The sequence below is a fragment of the Cydia splendana genome, chromosome 25 (genome assembly GCF_910591565.1).
Source record: "Cydia splendana chromosome 25, ilCydSple1.2, whole genome shotgun sequence".
Classification (NCBI taxonomy): domain Eukaryota; kingdom Metazoa; phylum Arthropoda; class Insecta; order Lepidoptera; family Tortricidae; genus Cydia; species Cydia splendana.
This window is the reverse complement of record NC_085984.1, coordinates 9,761,032-9,779,809: the sequence shown is the minus strand read 5'-3', so window position 1 is coordinate 9,779,809 and position 18,778 is coordinate 9,761,032. Positions and strand designations below refer to the sequence as shown.

The 18,778-nt window shown below is 37.3% G+C and overlaps 1 long non-coding RNA gene across 1 annotated transcript; it reads right to left on the bottom strand.

Moving 5' to 3' along the window:
• Positions 1–13,099: 13,099 nt before the first annotated feature.
• LOC134803002 (uncharacterized) lies at positions 13,100–18,778 on the bottom strand. Its single transcript, XR_010145926.1, has 6 exons — positions 18,309–18,778; positions 17,652–17,783; positions 16,177–16,312; positions 15,324–15,470; positions 14,418–14,557; positions 13,100–13,525 (listed from the first exon to the last, which is right to left on the bottom strand). It is a non-coding gene; the product is annotated as an uncharacterized LOC134803002 (long non-coding RNA).

The window sequence follows — 18,778 nt, the reverse complement described above, 5'->3', positions numbered from 1 at the left end:
TTTGTGTATTCAGACGGACATACATACAGACGCACGAGTGATCCTATAAGGGTTCCGTTTTTTCCTTTTGAGGTACGGAACCCTAAAAAGATTTATTTTTATTTTGTGGAATGGTGTCAATGTGATATCTTAAATGGGTTCAGCACCCCAGATTTATACGAAAACGATACCAAACACGGCCTAGCACCTTCACTGATATAGATATATCAAGATAAAATTGAGAGCCCTAAATAAACTTTCAAGAGCGGATATCTCAAAAACTATTCAACATATCGAAAAAATTGACTGAATAAACTTGTAACAAATTAAATTAACTTTCATTTTGTATAAGTGGCCATGTCGCTGAGATGCATAGTTTCCGAGATATAATCGAAAAACGGGAAAATGGGACCTTCAAAGCCCCCTCTCTCCCCCCCGCTCAAGGGCTACGGCCGGGGACTTTTGATATGTTCACCTCCTAACTTGTCAAACCGAGTTACGGAGTCAAAAATTGTGTTCCGAGCATTTCCCTCTACAACTTTTGGAGTATTCGTTGCCTGACCTAAGTAGCTTATTGAATTTCTTTAAAAACTTTTCTGTAAAAGGTTGACGGGTGTTGGGTGTTTATATGGTTTCGGTCGATTATTATCATTTGCATTGCCCATGATGACTTACTAGAATTACGAGCACACGAGACACTAATAGTAGTTTGACAAACCTTGGTTTTCAAGAGGTATTTTATATTGACATTTGCTGTCACAAATTTGCTGTCAGATTTAGTCGCAAACCGCACGCAAAGTGCACACAAATGTGTCGACACCTTGTTACGGAAAAGTGTAGACACGGCGACGACACTTTGTTTCGAAACAATTCTAGACACATTGTGTGGACTCTGTTACGACACATCTGACATTTAGTTACCACTTTGTGATTCTGCGACTGGAATGGTTATATGGGAACTCAAGCACACTATAGCAGATTTTTCATAGTCATATTGTAAATCGTTGTATGGCTCTATTCATGCTAAAATTGCAGCTATTTCTGGGTTAGGCATAATAATTAATTATGGAATATTCCACAACGTATTTACCACTTACAGATATAAATAACTACTACGTTTGCAATCACCAGTGATTGACACATGACAAATACTAATCAATTTTATCAGCAGTCAGTACCTACATGACCTAATGGTCTTGCGCAGCGATGTAGTTTGTATAGTTGTATGTTAAAATAGTTTAAGTTATGAATTCATAATGTAATAGAAAAATATTTTTAGGGTTCCGTACCCAAAGGGTAAAAGGGACCCTATTACTAAGACTCCGCTGTCCGTCCGTCCGTCCGTCCCTCTGTCACCAGGCTGTATCTCGTGATCTGTGATAGCTAAACAGCTGAAATTTTCACAGATGATGTATTTCTGTTGCCGCTATAACAACAAATACAATAAAAACAGAATAAAATAAAGATTTAAGTGGGGCTCCCATACAAAAAACGTGATTTTAACCGAAGTTAAGCAACGTCGGGCGGGGTCAGTACTTGGATGGGTGACCGTTTTTATAATATACACGACCGACCGCTCTAAAGGCATTTTAAGATAAATTAAATAAATGAGTATGAGTATGAATAAGAGTTTACATTTATGGCAAATGTCGACTCCATAGCTCGCTATTAGTCTTACCATGCGACAAAAACTCCGATGCCTACTAATAACATAGTCCTTTATGTAACCGGCATAAAAGTACTGAGCCATGTTTCAGATAAAAACAAAATTGAAATAGAAAGTTGGGTGAATTTTTACAACTTACCATTATCTGTAATATCAATTGGAAATATTGGAATGCCTGCTTTACTAGTTTGTCGCGTTATTGGGGTCCTCCGTTTTGTAGCACCATTATTAAATGTTATTTAATGTCCCGAGCTAAAGTACTAAAACATTACTACCATTGAAATGGGAATAAATAGTCATATGATGAGAACCGGGAAGTACCGGTACCGGGTCTTCAGTACCGGTTCTTTTGACACTATAAAATTCCCGGTTCTCAAATTCCCGGGAATTCCCGGGAGCATGCCCTAGTTGCACAGTGCTCCACAAAGGTAGTTGCAGTGTAGATGCCCCTTACCATCAACGTTCGCCGACTCACCTGGCGCCGCGCCGGGCGGCGGGTGCTCGGGCTCCGCTTCTGGCTCGGCGGGCTCCTCCTTCACGCGCACACACTCAGACAGTCCGCTGGAATCTTCCATTCTAGATTCATGCAACAGGACAACTCTTAATAGTAACAACAACAACCAACTAATGCGATGATCAAATTAATAGGAGGTACCTATATATTTTGTGAAAAGTATGAACTAATTATAAAATGAACAGCTTTCTGGAAAATTACTATTGTATTAGATACAAGATATCATGAATTTACTTCATATTTTGCTGGATGTAAATATATTATCAACATAACCTCAAACACAAAATGTCATCTTCACTGTCACTGTCACTAAAGGCTCCTACAGACCTTGCAACAAATTGCGTGAGATTTTATGGCTCCTCTACACGATGGAACAGCGCCGACCACTCCAAGGGACGCATTTATGCGTTAGAGGGAGCAAGTGATATTGCTATCTTATTCTACCGCATGGCTGCGTCCCTTGGAGTGGCCGGCGCTGGCCCATCGTGTAGAGGAGCCATTAGATAATTGCTGGCTAAATATTATTAACGAAAATCGCATGCGATTGCCGATTACGTTTGGAGAAGCCTTAAGAGATGATTGTCAACATACGATAGATAAAGAAAAGAAACAGATATCTCTTTCTCGCTCTCACTTATGGGTGCGACGCACCAAGGTCGCGGTGCGGTGCGATAGTGTGTTACCACTTTAAAGGCTGCTTAAAGGATACTATTACTCTTTGTTCAAGGCTCCAATCAATAGTGTGTGGCGAACCTTTTTCGGTTGCTTACCTCCGCCTGCGAAGCAGGGCCAAAGAGTATAATAATATATGCAAAATATATGTATAGTGAGCAGGCCGCTAAGCAACCGCTAAGTCAACAATACATAAGTAGGTGTCACTTGAATTGTCGAATGTTGATTCTTGTAATGTCAGAATAAATATTAATACGCTTTAATTCTACTTGATTAATTATTTCTTTGAATCCTAAAATAGGAGTCCCACAAGTGTATGGCAGGCGGCCTTATACCTATAATCGTTTGGTTTCCATATTTTTCTTTTCTGTGGTATTATCATTTGTAAAAAAGCATAGCTGCCATCTTGCATAGTCTGTCAAACTACTGACAGTAGAAAAAGGCCTGAAATTCAAATATTCTATGGGACTATAATCTCAGGGTTTATGATTGGTTCTGATTAGATTGAAACGGGGTGTACATTAACATAGCTGGGCATTAACTCGTTAATCCGTTAATCGTTAATTAACGAAGTTAAGATTTCGAGTAACGGATTAACTTTTAAGTTAACTTTAAAAACCTGTAACGGACTTGTTAACTTCCGTTAACTTTTCTTAAGTCCGTTAATCGTTAATACCTAAGTACCTACTGACACCAAGGCGGCGCGCTGCCTCAAATATAACACTAGTATACCTTCGAGTGCTGCTGTGGAACGCCTGTTTTCGGCGGGAAAATATATTTTTTCTCCAAAGCGGGCGTCGCTATCAGACGACAATTTTAATATGCTCATGTTCATGAAGGGGAACATGCACCTTATGGCAGATGCTAGCGAATGATATTTTTATTGGCTATGCTATTATTAATTAGTAATGATTACCATGATTAATTAGTAAATTAGTCTTTAATAAAAATCAAAATTTATGATTATTTCTTCTAGTTTTATTTCTTATTGCGTATATTTACGATTTCGAGTTAACGATTAACTTTAACTTCCGTTAAAACTTTTGAAAAGTAACGTTTTAACGTTTAACGAAGGTAACTTTTTATTTAACGGATTAACGATTAACGAAGTTAACTTTTTGATTAACGGTGCCCAGCTCTGTACATTAATAATGCACATTGGGAAGGTAGAGGAATGAAACACAAGTAAGAATTTTTTAAATGCTCTATTTTATTTTATATTATTATACCTTATATTATTGATTTCATGAATGATTTCATTGCATTCATTGTTGATTTGACTTGAAATGTTCTACAACCTTACTATAATATTACTAGGGAACAAATTATTCTTTCCATATGATTTGATTTGATCCCTAGTTGTATAGGTGGCAGCACTATCTCTCTCGCTATACCGTAATCCAGCACTGCTCGCCCTTAAGACTTGGGCAAAGGCGCCTAGACTTTCAAAGATAGCATGCAGGAGAGATCGCACTAATATGGAAGAGTGATAGAGAGACAATAGCGTTTCGTTTCATTTTCTGCAAACAATTGTCATCTTTGCTAGGCCCTCATGAAATTAGCCGTGTAAGCTGAGGCCCTACCGCGAACCACGTTCGACGTGTTTCCTCTCTGTCGCACTTGTACATTCGTACGTAAGAGTGACATGAAGGTAACACGTCGTTCGCGGTAGGTCCTCTGAAGACGCCGGTACGATTCCGGCCTCCTCCACCGGCGGACTTGGTGGTAACTTTAATATTATACCTTCCTGAAGCTTGACAAATGTGTAAAGTATTTTTACAGTAAATCTGGTGCTCCATTACGACACCCTGTGCTATAATAAGAACATTACGTAACTGCGTCAAATATTTAAAGGGCCATATGTACTGTAAAGCGTTGTAAGATACACGTGTGAACAGTGTGTGTCATGCTACTTTAGATAATTGCCTCCGTGGTCGCCTCCCTCCCTCCCTAAATAGCCTTACGTAACAAATGAATGGTGCCAATGTGTCTCTCTACATCTCTTTTCGCGCAAACCGCTTGTTACATATGTCACTGGAAAAACGCTTTTCTCCAGTATGTGTTAATTCATGTCGCCCTAAGGTTGACAGTTGCGTGAACCGTTTGTTGCATATTTTGCATGTGTATGGTTTTTCCCCACTATGAATCCGTGTATGTGTTTTTAAATCATTCCCAGTTCTAAATCGTTTTTTACATACGTCGCACAAATATGGTCTTATGTCACCATGAATCAGTGTATGATTTTTTAAATTAGGCCTAGATCTAAACCGTTTTTTACATACGTCACACAAATATGGTCTTATGTCACCATGAATCCTTGTATGAACTTTTAAATTAGTCCTAGATCTAAATCGTTTTTTACATACGTCACACAAATATGGTCTTATGTCACTATGAATCAGTGTATGATTTTTTAAATCAATGCCAGTTCTAAAACGTTTTTTACATACGTCACACAAATATGGTCTTATGTCACCATGAATCCGTGTATGAACTTTTAAATTAGTCGCAGATCTAAATCGTTTTTCACATACATCACACGGATATGGTCTTATGTCCGTGTGAATAAGTAAATGTTTTTTCAACCGATATCTAGCTGGGAAATGCTTTCCACATGTTTCACAGTTGTATGATTTCTCTCTTATGTTATTGCATTTAAAGTCCTTAGACTTTGACTGGGTCGAGTGCGTTTTAATATGATGCTTTAAGCTATTTTTTCGCTGAAATATTTTACCGCAAGTGTCACACTCATAAGTATGAATTTCTGAATTTTCATACAATTGTTTAGTGCGACCTACGGACATATGGATCATAACATGTATCATTAAATTTGAGTCTAGAGCAAATTTCTCGCCACAAAATTCACATGTAGGTTCATTCTCACAGTCAATATCGATGTTTTTCTCTTCAGTATTAGATTCCCTATCAGTACCCACTTGTGGATGGTGTGTGGTAGGTACATGGATATGAATCATATGTTTCTTCAAATCGGATTTCAGTGCAAAACTTTCTCCGCAAAGATAACATGTTGGTTTCTCATAGTCAACTCTAGTGTGTACTTCCTCTGTATCAGATTCCGTGTCAGTTTGAGTTATGTATTGTGTATCGTTGCCGGCGAGAGCCTCGTGGTGTTGGAGGCGTTTGAGAAGCACGCAGCAGTCCCGAATAGCGTGTTTGCGGCACAGGGCGCGCTCCTGCTCCTGCGTCCATTGACCATCAAATACTGAAACATTGTTACACTGTCTTAACATGTTATAAGACCACATAGATGGTTTCAACGAATTATCACGTTGACTAGGCAGTCTAAAATACTTCCAAAGTCATTGAATTACATCGGTATATTAAAATAATTAACGAAACCTTTATTTGCTATACCGCCTAGTAACATGTACGAGGCATCGGCGATAGATGTAAAAGTTGTTGGTGGACGCACCAAAAGTAGAAAATAAGGAAATAAGAAGAACGAGTTTTTGGTCTAGTCCGGTTGGTTACCTACTGTAAAATTGCAACCCGTTCCGACAACACCCGCCTTTAAAATAAGTATAGTATGCACCTATAGATGTCAAATTGTCAATGTATTCGTGTTTATATGGGTACTAATTACTATGTTGCTACTTATTACTGCGTCCTCAGATTTTGACCATGACTATACAAATAACTGAATAAACTCACCATAACTGTGTCCACTCCCTCCCTGCTCCGCGCTTGAAGCCCTGTAGATATGATCCATGACGTGTTTCAATAAATCTGACTTTAGACTGAAGCTTTGACCACAAAGATCACATATCGGTTCTTTCTCTCTAGCGTATGATTCGTCAGTATCAGACTCCGTGTCAGTATACGATGTGTTGTAGGTCTGGCGATTGGTGCCGTATAATTTTTTGTCATCAGATTCCGTACCAGTATGAGTTGTGTCTTGGCGCTTGGCGAGAGCCTCGAGGTGTGGGAGGCGTTCGAGTGTCACACAGCAATCTCGGATCACAGAGCTAACCCGACCTGGTCACAATGGACATTAAAATATTAGTACTAGATCCCGTTTAAAAAATATATACCCTCATCAGTTATTTTATTAGTCATAAGAAACAAAATGATAAGTAGATACGTAATATTCATATTGACACATCGCAAATCAGTTGCCTAGTTAAATTGCGTGCGAATAATATTAAAAAATATTTTATTATTATTTATTTTAATCTACTTCCATAATTTATTATTTGCCACGAATCACTCCATACTGTTGGAACTCGACGTGAAAGTGCGATTGTCCACAATCTGTGAACAACGCTTCCTAAGTTACTTTGGCCATATAATGAGAAGGGGAGACGAAAGTTTGGAAAGATTAATCGTTGTTGGTAATACTGATGGCAAAAGGTCACGGGGCCGTTCACCAGCACGATGGACTGACCAACTCAAAGGCGAGGAACCATCTCAGAAATTCTATGACGTGGTGAGGAAAGCGATGGACCGGAATCGATGGCGAGAGTGTGTTCGTGCCCGAACAAAACCCACCAACCACGATCATCAGTCATGATGGATGCGACCAAGAAGAGAAGAATTTATTATTTAAAAAAATCGTACACCAGTTAAGAGAATATACCCAACGGAATTGACAAAGTAAAGGTTGCCTGATTTCTCGTCTGCCTATATTGCCAGGTAAAAACAGGTGAGTAATTAATAACATTGCAATGAATACAACTTAGTAAAAATGTTAGGTTATATTTGGGTTATATCCATACACGGCGGAAAGAAGTTGATAACTGGCGGGAAAAAAATTAAGAAATTTGAACCTTATGTAATTTAATTTTAAGTTCAAATTCCTTCAGTAGAATATTTCGACTTATCAACTTCTTCCCGCCGTGTACGAATATATCTAAAGCTAACAAAATCCATCATATTTGTTTACAAATTACAATTTTCCATTTCTAAATATGGAAATTCTCTTTAGTATATATTTTTACTGACGACCTGCCCTGGTTTTGCAGGGGCTAACAAATTATACACCTAAACCTTCCCCAAAAATCCCTCTATTGATAGGTGTAAACCGCATTCAGTCGTTTTTGAGTTTATCGCGAACATAGAAACACACAAACAGACAGACGCGCGGGGGACGTTGTTTTATAAAGTGTAGTAATATAAGTATTTAGTAAATATACTAAATACTTATATTACTAATATACATAGAAAACATCCAATAGGTACTAATATCAATGAACAGCAAACAGAACTTACCACTAACTACTAGAGTGACGTCAGGTCTATATGGACACTCCTGTCCCAGAACAAGCTCATCTTTGACTTCATGGTCTGTGTACAGGCCGGCCAGCATGGCTGCCTCGCTCACACCACACTCACTGTCGGAGCATGAGGGATCTTCTTTTATTTCATTTTCACACTCCGTCTCTTGTTTGACACACTCTCCCTCCTTCAGACTGTCTGAAAGATGTCCGTTCTGTGGCTCTTCTTTGATGTGTACTGCTAAATAGATAAAAGATTCATTTAATCAATTTAAATACAGAACAAATGCAAAATATAATGATGAGTAAGTGCAATACAATACAATACAAATACTCTTTATTGCTCTTTATTTATTTTAAGTGTTGACTATTTTTAAAAATAAACTGCAAGTAACGCCTATATTTATTCACTGTCATACAAAATAATGACAAAGACTGTCAGTAAATGTGTTAATACTTTTATACTAAATTGCAATCCTATGTGAAAAAAAAGTCAAACTTAACCATAACATGAAGTGATCAATTTTTAATAATAAAACTTGCATCACACACATACACATTAAATATATTGAAATTGAAATTTCAATTTTAAATATATTAACTTATTTTAAGTCACAAATTGCTTAACACGTTCCCTGTGTACCTAGGAACCAGAAATTGAGTCCTCACATGCAACATGTTTTTTGTCAAAAGGTTCATAGCCAGTATGTGCATGCAAATAAAAAAGACCTAGCTCACACATGTAAATTTTGGCAATGCTTTAAGTTTATATGGGGTTGTGCATCATTAGTGGTGCATGCACGTATCCTATCATATGTACCCTAAAATGCTACACATATGATGCATGCACAGGGAATGTGTTAACATGTTTCACTCTGTATCAAGGAGCATCCTCGGGAATATTCATTGGCAGACCAATGCAGACTCAAATGTTCAAGACTTATTATGAATGTGACTGCTGACTGATCTTCCAACATGGACAATGTTTTAATTTTAATAAATGAAATTGTTTTTAAATTCAAAGTGTCTGGATTGTAATATATACCAATTTAAACCTGAAGCTTTTAAAAACCTAAGTAGTCCGGACACAAAAACGGCAAAAACTAGCACATATTTCGGGAGACCCTGTCATCTAGCAATCTTAGAGGTGCATCCAAACCGCAGTGAACTTTTGTTTTGTGGAGCAACAGTAAATAGGTAAGATACTTAATGTAACCGTGTAGTTTCTCATAAGTTACCTACAGTGTGTGTACCTTACTATGTACCAACACTCGGCGACTCACCTGGCGCCGCGCCGGGCGGCGGGTGCTCGGGCTCCGCTTCTGGCTCGGCGGGCTCCTCCTTCACGCGCACACACTCAGACACTCCGCCGAAATCTTCCATTCTAGATGCATGTAACAGGTCAACTCTTAATAGTAACAACAACAACCAACTAATGCGATGATCAAATTAATAGGAGGTACCTATACATTTTGTGATAAGTTTGAATAAATTATAAAATGAATAGCTTTCTGGAAAATTACTATTGTATTAAATACAAGATATCATGAATTTACTTAATATTTTGCTGGATGTAAGTATATTAACAACATAACCTCAAACACAAAATGTCATCTTCACTGTCACTGCTGTCACTAAAGGCTTCTACAGACCTTGCAACAAATTGCATGCGATTGATGTCGATTACGTTTGCAGTGGCCTTAAGAGATGATTGTCAACATGCGATAAGCCCCCTCCAGACTATGCGCGTGAATCGCGGGCGAAGCCGCGAACGCGACTGTGGAGTCGATTTCGCAGGTCTGCGTTCAGGACTCCACACTCGCGTTCGCGGCTTTGCGCCGCGATTCGCGCACGAGTTAGGAGGAGGCTATAGGTAAACATTAAAGGCTGCTTCAAGGCTCCAATCTAATTGTAGTGTAGGGAATGCGGCCTTATACGATCGTTTGCTTTCCATAATTTTCTACTCTGTGCTATTTTCATTTGTAAAAAAGCATAGCTGTCATCTTACATAGGGCCAGGGGCCCTACCGTGAAAATCGAACGATAGAGCGCCATCCGCACGTAAATTAGTTCGAACGAACCAACTGAAGCCTACCGGGAAACTCTTTCGTTTTGGCTTACGTCTTTCGAATCCATAGAATTGACCGACGTGAATGGAATGAACGAACCTAACGTTAAGTGTGCATCACACTTCACATCCTACGCTGGGACATAAAACCGGTAAATTAATAATTTACTTAAAACTGAGTTAGATATACTTAAATAATTAGTTTTACGTACTTATAACGTACAATGATACTAAAAACCTTCGTAGAATAAGTTTTAATACCAATTTAACATTTTTTGCTGTTTGTCGAATATAATTTTAATAGATTAAGCAGTAGTGTCAAGACTGTCAATGTCAAATTCATTGTTTACTGTCTCATGGCTGTCTTGATGTCGCCGATCTTTGTCTGTTGTACCACATATTTTAATATTATAAAATTTGTATTTACATTGAAAAGGTAAGAAAATCTTTATCTTGTCTTTAAAAAAAACTTTCTAAGCAGAAGAAATTACCGTTATAATTGAAGTACTTGACGACTTTTTGAAACTATGTATCACAATGTACCTACTTTTGATTATTTTAGTTGCTTTTAAACATATAAATTACTTCCTAGTACCCGATGACTTTCGAAACTACATAGTTTCGTTGCATACTTTTGGTTACTCTCGCTCGACTTATGAAACAAATAAGAATAAGATACTTGTTAAACAGTTGTAGTTTTTACATAAAATAATTATTTTAGCAGTTTAAAGGATAATCTTCAATCTACCTATTATTAATATTTTCTCAAAAGTAATTTATTTTATTACTTTGTAAGTTCTTAAGGTCAAATAGTCTATTGATTGTCCGAAGCTCCTGTAGCCGGTTATTTTAGAAAAATATGCTCTAATTCATGTGTTTTTTTAGTTTCAGACTAGTGGGAATCACAATGGACCTACAGTGAGCACCCTGGCAAGGAATATGTTCAAGCTTATAGCTTCCAGCTATTGCTGGAAAATGGAAATTTCTATAATGATATGGAGGCCAACAAAGGTAGGCATTTTTACTGATTTGGATCACAGTAACGTTTCGTACTCATGAAACTATCCTGATTGTGAATGATATAATCTACGATTTTCTTTCACTTTCATACTTTCTTTGAAATAAAAGTGTCTGCCCAACGCCAACTAGGTACATGGGTACCTACTTACCTAGATGCCAAGTAGGCTGGCTACATACTTATATATCCTATACGTCATGCTTTAAAGGTCTACAAATGTCCAAATTATAATAAATAAGAATAATTAGATTTGACATATAAACTTAATTTCAATTTCACACCGTTCACTGGAGTATGGTTTAATACAATAATTTGTATATATCTAAATATAATTCTTGTTTTTATTAACATTTCCACAGACTCCAGAGCATGTCTGGCAGCGCCTCATAGGGCTATCCTGCCCTCGACTCCCAGTCTACCAGCCGCGCCGGTCCGTCGCCTAATCACAACTCCAACCCGGTCAATCGCAACAGGAGCCACAAGAATGTGAGGTGGTGCTGGAGATGAAGGTGATCGAAGCCAACTTATACACCCGCGAACTGATGCGGTGGAAAAAACTTTGGTCTTTTTTTAACATTAATTTTATAACTTTATTTGCTTAGACTGATTTGAAATATTCTTTATTGAAAGTGTATAATGTATATAGAGATTTGTCCGATTTTTGTTAAAATAAAAATAATAAAATTATACGCAAGGTATATTTTATTGAATTTAGCTATTTTTATCAGTACACGGAAGCGTCGCGACTATATCTCGCAGATCGTCGGGCAGTGGTGGAACACGTAGTTGGGAGATTTTCAATAAAAAGTTTGTCTTCACATTAACATTGTTTTATTTATTAATTTGTGTAAAAAATTTAACAATTTTACCAGGCTAAGGGTTAAGGGTTATATTTCCCACGTATGGCACTTCAAACATCTGTTCTATTTTTGATGAGTAAAACATTCAATTGTCATTTTCGAAATGTCAGCCTGGTAAAGGGTTAAAATTGTATAATTATATTTTAAATATTAATATAATAAAATTCGGGACTAACACATTCAGCACATGCACAAACAGGCGGCAAATGGGCAGAAGCTTCCTCCTCCTCCCTTATTGTCTACATTCGAAAAGAGTTAGTCAGACCAAGATATTAAGCGATTTTTATAGCACAGACGCGCAAATGTTATTTAAATACATAATTTCATAGAAATTTGGAATTTAAAATACACTTGCACGTTTTTGCTATAAAAATCGCTGCATACTTATCTTGGTCTCACTCTAATGTCATTTACATATTATTGACTAATCATTGACTATGTTTATTTGCACATACAAGAGTAAGAAATAAAATAGCCTACCTAACCTTATACAATTATTTATCATAGGTACATTTATAACCGTTTCGGTGCGGTTGGCACGACAGGCCACACGTTGAAATCATTGATGACACGCCTGTCCGACAGGCGTGTCATCAATGATTTCAACGTGTGGCGCATGACACGACAGGCGTGCGATCATATTCTATGGCGTAAGGCACGCCTGCCGTGTCATGAAATAATTGTTCGCCGCCACAGCCAAAAGTTTTCGAAGTTTACACAACTCAGATATAATATAACATTTAGATTTTTACATTACAAGTCTTATATATTTCGTTCGTGTGTTCCTTTACGAGTAACATGTTTGCTTATCGTTATATACTATACTACTACACTGATTGTTTTGTAACAAAATTTTGCCATGGAATTTTGAAAAATAAACACACGCATTATACATCTTTAAATTTTAAAGTATTCTATCTATCTATCTTTGTATATCTACATCATTTATATCGATGGTCAAATATTCAGAACTATACTAGACAAAGTTATGCAATCATAGTTAATAACACAATCGGCACAATCTGTGTCTGGTTGAGACACATATTTTAAATCCCCCAGAAACAAATGTAATTTATTGTACCTGCTAGGTATATTACTCCGTAGTCAACTTGGCCAATACAACTCTTAGTGCTGCTAATCGTGTATTAGTTTAACTAGCAGGTACAATAAATTACACAATTTATTCCTGTAAAGGAGGCGATTCAAATATATGTGCCTTATTATCCTTATGCCTTACATTAGCTTTCTAAGGTGAATTTAATAATTACCACAGCATGGCCTCATAGGAAATAAGACTAGTTTGCTAGCCTCTGCTTATATAGTAGATAAGTCTTAGTCTTCTTCTATACTACGTAGGTACGGGGCATTGGGTAATAGTTGCATTATCAGCTGGTAATGTAGCTCCTTGAAAAGCCGGCAGTGTTATTTTCATCGCCGTCGTCGGGAGTACGGTCTTCGCGTATAGGCACAGCACGGATCACAGATCAGACAGTAGTGGCCATGGTGGTGGTGTAACTGAAACATCATAAGAACTGGTATTAGAATTATTACTATACTTACTATGTACTAATATTACTGTTTGACATCTTCATTACATTACTAGGAATTTCATTATTATTTAGAACAGCGGTAGGCAACAGGCGGCCCGTGAACCTCTCACTTGCGACCCGCGAGCCCCCTTGGCTATTTTGTATGTAATATTGATAAACGACAATGTTTGATAAAGTAACACATATTAACAAAGTGCGGCCCGCTTCAACTTTTTAACTACTATGTGGCCCTTGGCTGCTAAAATGATGCCGACCGCTGATTTAGAATACTAATTTTATGATTCTTATTTTCTTTAGACGCTATTTTACAATGACTTCGCCATTTTGAAAGTTTTCGACGTGTAATAGTTACATGTCGTTGAAGTGTCGCCGGGAAACAGACACACACCAACAATGCGCGTGCTATCCCTGGGGAAAGCGTATCTAAGTATAAGCCTATAGTAGGACCTATGCCGATGGTTGTTGGATCTGTCGGCGAATGAAACAGCTTTCTCGTCACCCCCCAATGCAAATCTACACAATGAAAGGTTAACTTCATAGCTACAGTCCAAAACGCAGACATATTCGCAGACAAGTGGCCGTCCCTACAACGTAGTATCAGGATTTTTTTTAACTCTGCCTATGTTACTTAATATCAGTTTTTTTTAAATGTCTAGGTAACTTAGTAATACATAATATGTATGTTAGAGATAGTTCGAAAAGTGTGTACATATTTATGAATTTTATGATACTGACTATGTATTATTAACAGTATAAGTGTCTTGGCATCTTGCAGCTGTAAACTTATACTTAGTGTTTGCCTGAATAAATAAAAAATAATAAAGAACTGCAAATCAGTGTCCATAACACTAAGTTACCTTTTAATATCCCAAATGTTAGCTCTATAGTGGAGCGCGCCTTATTTTGTATGGCGTTATAGCCTCGGGGATTCTTCTGCGGCGCCGGTTGCAGAAATCATAAGGTGTCCCGTGTTCCCGCAGTGGATACCCGGAGTCTTCTAAAATTATAATAAGCACATTATATTAATAGTGGGTTAATATCTGCCTAAAAACCATCGCTGGTGTTACGGAACCTTTCCTGAAGGCCGCAATGGAAACATTTATTTGTTACTAACACTAACAAACGAAGAGTCTCTCACCCTAAATGCATATACAATAAGCGGCAATTATTGCCGTTCTGTCAGGGATAATAATATAAAATAAGACACAATTATATTCCTATTATTTCCGTCCTCCACATTTTGCAACTAGAATTAGACCAAGATAAGGCTGCAACGATATTGATAGCATGCACAGTGTAGGTAAGTGTTATTTATGCGTCATAATTTCATAGAAGTTTGACGTTTAAAATAACAGTTGCACTGCGTGTGCTATCAGCTAAACCTTTTAGCAGCCAAGGGCCACATAAGTACATAGTTGTTAACAATGTTGAAGTGGGCCGCACTTTATTAATATTTGTGAATTTATCAGATATTGTCGTTTGTCAATATTACATACAAAATAGCCAGCAAGACTCGCGGGCCGGGCTGTAAGCGAAAGATTAGCAGGCCGCATGCAGCCCGCGGGCCGCCTGTTGCCGACCGCTGCGTTAAACCATTAATGAACCCCTGACGTAACATGTGCATCTATGTCTGTCTGTAGTACGTAGCCCCCAACACACACATACACTCACACAGGCTCATTGATCTTACTGTAGGATCGTTTAGTGTATGATTAAGAACACAATATATATTTATATAAATTATTAAGTTATAACATACCTACCTACCTAATGTGCGCTATTTCGCTGGTACCACATGCCCGCTGCTCGAAGTGGTCTTGACTAATGCTAATGCTACATATGAAGGCGTCGTGGGTTGCCCTGCCGTACGACGCGTCCATGTTAATGATGTAGTTGACTTGTTCCCATATCTGAAAACCGAACGTTACATAATGTTAATTTATATTTCACCATAGTACGAATTTAGTTAGCTTAGCTCCCTTTTGCTTGTATTTTACAATTCTAATTTATTCCTATTTTTTCAGTCATCCACATTTTACATCTAGCGTCATTCGACAATTTTGTAAATCATTTTTTAGGGTTCCGTACCCAAAGGGTAAAACGGGACCCTATTACTAAGACTTCGCTGTCCGTCCGTCCGTCCGTCCGTCCGTCCGTCCGTCCGTCTGTCACCAGGCTGTATCTCACGAACCGTGATAGCTAGACAGTTGAAATTTTCACAGATGATGTATTTCTGTTGCCGCTATAACAACAAATACTAAAAACAGAATAAAATAAAGATTTACATGGGGCTCCCATACAACAAACGTGATTTTTGACCAAAGTTAAGCAACGTCGGGAGTAGTCAGTACTTGGATGGGTGACCGTTTTTTTTTTTTTTTTTTTTTATATGGTACGGAACCCTTCGTGCGCGAGTCCGACTCGCACTTGCCCGATTTTTCCATGATGCGCTAACTAAACGATTAATTGATTGTGTGTGTGTGTGTGTGTGTGTGAATTAATAAAAATGAACACACACACACACATACACACACATGCTTATTAATATTACTGTGGTATCGTAGTGCGTGATTAGAAACACCAAATATATTTATATAAATTATAACACATACCTACCTAATGTACACTATTTCGCTGGTGCCACACATGCCAGCTGCTCGAAGTAATCTCGACTAACGCTGTTGCTCCATATAAAGGTGTCGTAGGTTGTCCCACCATACGACTTGTCCACGTAATTGATATGATCCCGTATCTGAAAACCAAACGTCAGTTGTTGTTAATTTCTGTTTCACTTTAGTACGAAGTTACAAAAAAAGGAAGTCAAATTCAAATCATGAATATTTTAGAGTAGGTATACAGTAGTATACACATCTTCTATAAAGTCTGAAAATAAGTAATGTAAGGCTTAGTAAATTAAATAAATTAACAATCCATACTTTCATACTAATATTATAAATGCGCGTAAAAGTGTGTCTGTCTGTTACCTCTTGACGCTTAAACCCCTGAACCGATTTGGACTAAATTTGGTATGGATATAGTTTGGGCCCCGAGAAAGGGTTAGTTTTTTTCAATCATCGTCATCATCCCACGCAGACGATGTCGCGGGCAGAAGCTAGTAATTAATAAATATCTTGGACACGGCGCGTATAGTACCTACGTCGATTCCTCTCACTGCGGCCTTGACCACCGGCAGCTTGGGCCTTGCCCCGCTGCTGGCGGCATTCTAGGTTAGTTTTTTTAATAATATGTTTATATATTTTTTATTGTTTTGTGATTTTTTTATATTCTACTTATATATTCAAATCGTAAAAACCTAAAAGCTAAGACACAAATCGACCTAGTCCAATAGTAAGCTAAATAAAGCTTGTATTGTGAGTACTAAATGAAGATATAATTATACAATAGATAGAATAATATAAAACATTAATAACTCCGGATCATATATCTGTGATAAACACAGAAATAAATACCTTTACCAGGATTCGAGCTCGAAAATTCCTGTTTTATTGACGGGGTCACTACCGACTGGGCTAAGAGCCAGTTTAAAATTAAAATATTTTGGGATTAGAATAAACTGGTTAAGATTATTATTTCACAAAATTATTTTTACACACATGGAAAACATGAAATATACTGATCAATATATCAACCTCCTAACAGGATAAAGAGGCAATCTTTTTTTATAAGGTACACTAAAGAGACAACTTTCAAAACATTATTACAATAGTAAACAGTAGTATACATAAGAGGTAGGTTTTTTTATAAAATTGCCCTTCAAAACAAGCACAGAAATAGACAAGCTGTTTTAGCTGCTTCTATTAGACTAATAATAATAATATATCTGCCGGAAATAAAATTGCGTATCATTTTATTAGGCAGTCGTCCGTTTTATACCATTTATATCCCTTAGCTCAGTACTTATCATCACCATCGCTTGCACGCATTAGCCTAGTTAATTTTAGATACCATCAACTCTCAATAATCCTTACACCCTGGCGGATGCTGCCTCTGCGTGTGTTCCATGACGCGGGCAAGGGCAGCATCCGCTCGGTTTACCCCTTACATTTCATTAAGTGTCAAAAGGGACTCACGTGTTGCCTACGGCTCCGCGCACGCCTCCCAAAGGTCCGGAACACCATTGTTCCGTGATGGAAAAGATATACAAGAAGCGGTCTTCATATTCCTATGGCCCATGAAGGGTCACATGTGTGCATCGAAAACCCCTGGAATGCAGAATGAAATTATTAGTACTTAATTTATGAAATATGATATAAGATTAATGTGCATTACTTCTAATGTACAATGTATGTATAACTATTTTTTTGAGAAGAGCCCTGCTAAGTATTTACTGAAATACTGGTTAAGTACTACTTAGCATCAATTATGTATATATGTAAACTTCTTTTAGAATTGGCTAGATACGTAATTATTGTATGTAGGTAAGATTACCTACATATAAGGAACACTGTGTATAGATAGAGTGGGGGCTAGAACAACCTTAACTGTAAATGTTTTATGTATTTATTTATTTTAACATTTCAATCAGGTAAGAAGACCCATATATTACAAATACAATTTGACTGGACAATTCTTCTTTTTATACCAATATTTTTTTTAACAATATCTATCAGTATATTTTATAAATTCATATTCATTCATGGTATATTAAGTAGTGTGTGCCAGGTACTCACAGTATTATTTTATCTGATATGAGGTTATTATAAATAATGTAAACAAATTTCACTTACCCGGCTTTAATGATAGCCCATACTGATAAGACCGGGGTAATTTAGCAGTTGGACACCGCTTGCTGAGAAACAGGCATCCATTTGGTCCCGGCCCACTTCATGTTGATAATCTGCCTGCCATAAAAGTTTAAATGGAAAAATAACGTAGAAGTACACTACTTTGCGAACAACTCAGTTTGAATCTCGGCATTATTTATTTATGTGATGAGCACAGATATCTGTTCCTGAGTCATTTGGTGTGTGTTTTCCATGTGTGTATTTATTATATATCACAACATAAGCCTTCTTGAGCTTATTGTGGGGCTTTGTCAATTTGGGTAAGATTGTCCCATAACATTTATATACATATATTATTAAATTAATATCTTCTGTATAATACAAAAATACATTCTATCAAATGGTATATTATTTTAATTAGATACTGACAGACACTACATAGCTTCCCATGAAGGTAGAACTTTGAATACTTG